Here is a 3893-nt window from a genome sequence, read left to right as displayed (position 1 = left end):
CGGCGGGTGGTTGGGACGGTGGGGCGACGGGAGGTGGGGCAAGGGGGCGGCGAGGGGAGGGGGGCGACGGGGCGAGGGGAGGTGGGGCTCGGCATTACTAACAATTTTTTTTAATTTTTTTTCAAAACTACTAATAGCGCACGGTGGGTGTGGTGCGCCATTACTATGTCAACTAGTAATGGCGCACTGTACCACTGTGCGCCATTAGTAATAATTTTTTTATTTTTTTCAAAACTACTAATGACGCATCAAACACCAGGTGCGCCATTAGTAATATATTACTAATGGCGCACCAACACATGGTGCGCCATTAGTATATAGTAATGGCGCATCACATGTCTGGTGCGCCATTAGTGGCCATATCATCTATAGCCCTTTTCCTAGTAATAAGGGTACATCCTCACCTCCCTCTACTTCCAATCCTTATCCTCCATGTTGCTCTGTCCGTCAATTCCATAGCAAACCCCCCACACGTCTAGCATTGCTCAGTGTTCTAGACTAAAAGAAAGAAGCACCGAATGATTTCCCCCAAAATTCGACATGACATATATCATAATTAGCTAATTTTGTGTGGTTTAGGGACATTATTTTATATACTTGTATGGTCACAAAATTAAAATGCTTTCCCTTCCTTTTGCACTCCGTATTTGAGGGTATTATTCATTTGGTCGCACGCTTGTATTTGTATGCAACACATTTTATAATTTTTGATTGATCATGGGCAGCGCGTACTAGTTTTTTGGAACGAAGGCTCAAGGGGGAGCCCGGCTTTGAATTAACAAAGCCATCAACCGGCCAGGAATACAACCAAAGCATTACAAACTCGAACAAACAAAAAAACAAGAACACGGCAAGATACAAGGGTGTTGGTAGGCAGCTCTCAAAACCTCACTCACTACAGCTAGTAAGATAGCACAAGATAAGCACAAGCTGAAGCACGCGAGGCCCTCATCCACACAAGAATCACCAGGGAAGAAGAAATGGGGCTCCGGGAAGCGCCCGCTGTCGAGGATAGGCTATGTCGGCACCAAACAACCAAGGCCCTGGAACAACATCTTCATCCATTCCCACTGTCGAAGGAGGCCCCTGCCTCCTCGCCTGGCTCGAAAGGCGCCGAACCGTCGACATATGGGGTTGCTCACCCTAGAACATGGACGGAAGGATGCAACCAGAAGGAGTAGGAACAGAGCACACCCTACATGACTAAGAAACTTCACCAGAGACACCGCATCACCGCTGCCCACTGACGACCTCTGGAGAGGAGAAAGGTGCCGGTCAGACAACAACGGGGTGTCCAGGGAGGAAGGAGCAACGTTGCTGCCGGCTCCGCCACTGGGGCCACACTGTCGCCGCCACCCGACAACCACCACGCCGCAGTGCCCATAGTCCAAAAAGCATCCAAGGCAACGACTTCACGAAGCAAACGGCGCCAAGAGCACCGTCGCCGCCCAACAAAGTTCAGGTTTTCACCCGGGATGCTAAGGGAAGGGGAGGGTGGAGCAAAAGACCTGAATGGCGCCTCCAAGAAGGGGAATGGCGTCCATGGACGTCGCCGCCATGGATTTCTCCCGGTCAAGGCTCCACACCACCAACACCGCATCCAGCTCCAGGCACCGGAGAACCAAGTCGACCCGGTCCAGATCTGACGCGGTGGAGCACGCAGGGCAGCAGAAGGGGAAAGGGGCGGCCAGATCTGGAGCCGCAAGAGGCCAGAAGCCCCACCGCCGGCGCCGCAGATCTCGTCCGTCGGAGAGCTTGCTGGCCGCGCAGCCAAGCCCACCGGACCACACCCGCGCCGCCACAACACAGTGCAATTGAACCAGCGACCGATCTCTGCCCGCCCGGAAAGGATATATGCACTAACACAGAACCGGACAGAATAGCAAGCCTAGCTAGCTACTGATCTGGTGTTCTCGGACACCGCAGAGTAAAGCGGTGGGAATGTGGCAGTAAAATTTACTAGTAGATCTTGAATGGTACGAGGAAGCCGCTAGCCGAGACTGCGACGAGAAGAAGAAGGTAGGCGAACGGCAGCAGGCAGTTGGCGTGTGGCAGCGCGGTTCGTCGGAGCGGAGCAGGATGAAGGTCGTCGCCATCTCCACGGCGGCGGTGACGAGGACGAGGACGAGGGTGAAGTAGTAGACGGCCGGACCAAAGATTGGTCCGGCCGGCGGCAGGTGGAACGCGGTGGTCATGCCCATGACCAGCGTCATGGACCCTGTAGCCCAGAGCGAGCGCGCCAGCTGCGCTCTCGTCGGCGAAGCCCATGGACACAGCGATTGGGCGATCTGGCTCACCGTGGCGGCTTCCAGGTCGGTGATGGTGCTAGGGGTGCTACTCATCTGCAAGGTGGACGCCATTGGTGATCGACTGGATTGCTGGCCACTAAACAGGAGGCAAGCAGACCTTGGGGCCCGCAGAGCTGTGTGTAGTGGTGTCCTGGCGAAGGGCCCGCAAGGGAGACGGACGGACAAAGGGCAAGGGAGGAAGAGTGAGTGGGTGTTAGACTATGTATAGCTTCTGTATTTGTGTACGTATATTGTACCTATTGTAACACACCCATTATATATATGAGATAAGCCATCCCTAGAGGGTTGAGCTGGTTCCCTCAAATCATTGTCTCTAGCAATAATGATGTAGCAGTGTGTGATGCTTGTCAGCAGGGGAAGAGTCATCAACTTCCTTTTTCGGATTATAGCCGTGAGGTGAAACATCCTTTAGAACTTGTTTTTTCGGATGTATGGGGCCCTGCCCAAACTTCTGTCAGTGGTCATAACTATTATATTAGTTTTGTGGATGCTTACAGTCGTTTTACTTGGCTCTATCTTATTAAGCGTAAATCTGATGCGTTTGATATTGTTGTTCAGTTTCAAAAACACGTTGAACGTCTTCTCAAGCATAAAATTGTTCATGTTCAGTCGGACTGGGGTGGCGAGTATCGCAACCTCAACTCCTTCTTCGCTTGGGATTGCTCATCGTTTAGCATGTCCACATACTCATCAGCAGAATGGTTCCGTTGAACGTAAGCATCGTCATATTGTTGAGACTGGTCTCACTCTTTTGGCCATGCATTGGTTCCTTTCCGGTTTTGGAGTGATGCTTTTACTACTGCATGCTTTCTTATCAACCGTGCTCCCACACGTGTTCTCAACATGAAGACTCCCCTTGAACTTCTCCTTAATGAACAACCCGATTATACTTTCTTTAAAGTATTTGGGTGTGCTTACTGGCCGCATCTTCGACCCTATAACAGACGCAAGCTGGAATTTAGGTCCAAAAAGTGTGTCTTTCTTGGTTATAGTTCCCTTCATAAAGGTTACAAATGTCTTCATGTTCCCACTAATCGTGTCTACATTTCTCGGGATGTAGTGTTTGATGAGCGTGTCTTTCCGTTTGCCAATCTACCTGTGTCCACAGATGCCCCTCCGTCCATGCATTCATCCTCTCTTGCCTCTGACCAATTTGATGATGTTGCATACTCTCCTGTGTTATTGCCTAACCATGGTGCAGGAACCCGACGTGGGGCTCGTTTGGAGCTTTTGGAGGACTCCCCATCATCATCGCCGCCGCCCTCTGCTGTGCACGTCGATCACACCGCGACGTTGCATGGCCTCGATCCGTGTGCCCATGCACGCTCGGGGGATGCACCTGAGGCACCGGCCTCGTCCTCTGATCGGCCTGGTACGCCTGCGTCTCCCGCGGCTCGGCCCGCTACGTCGGCCTCGCCCGCGTCTCCAGCGGATCAGCCCGCTACGCCGGCCTCGCCTGCAGCTCGGCCCACTACGCCGGCATCGCCTGGGGCTCAGCCCGCTACGCCGGCATCGCCCGTGGCTCGGTCCGCTCCACCGGCCTCGCCCGCGGCTCTGTTGGATAGCCCGCTGGCGGGCTCTGGA

The sequence above is a fragment of the Triticum aestivum genome, chromosome 6D (genome assembly GCF_018294505.1).
Source record: "Triticum aestivum cultivar Chinese Spring chromosome 6D, IWGSC CS RefSeq v2.1, whole genome shotgun sequence".
In the NCBI taxonomy this organism is placed as follows: domain Eukaryota; kingdom Viridiplantae; phylum Streptophyta; class Magnoliopsida; order Poales; family Poaceae; genus Triticum; species Triticum aestivum.
Note: the sequence above shows the minus strand (reverse complement) of the source record.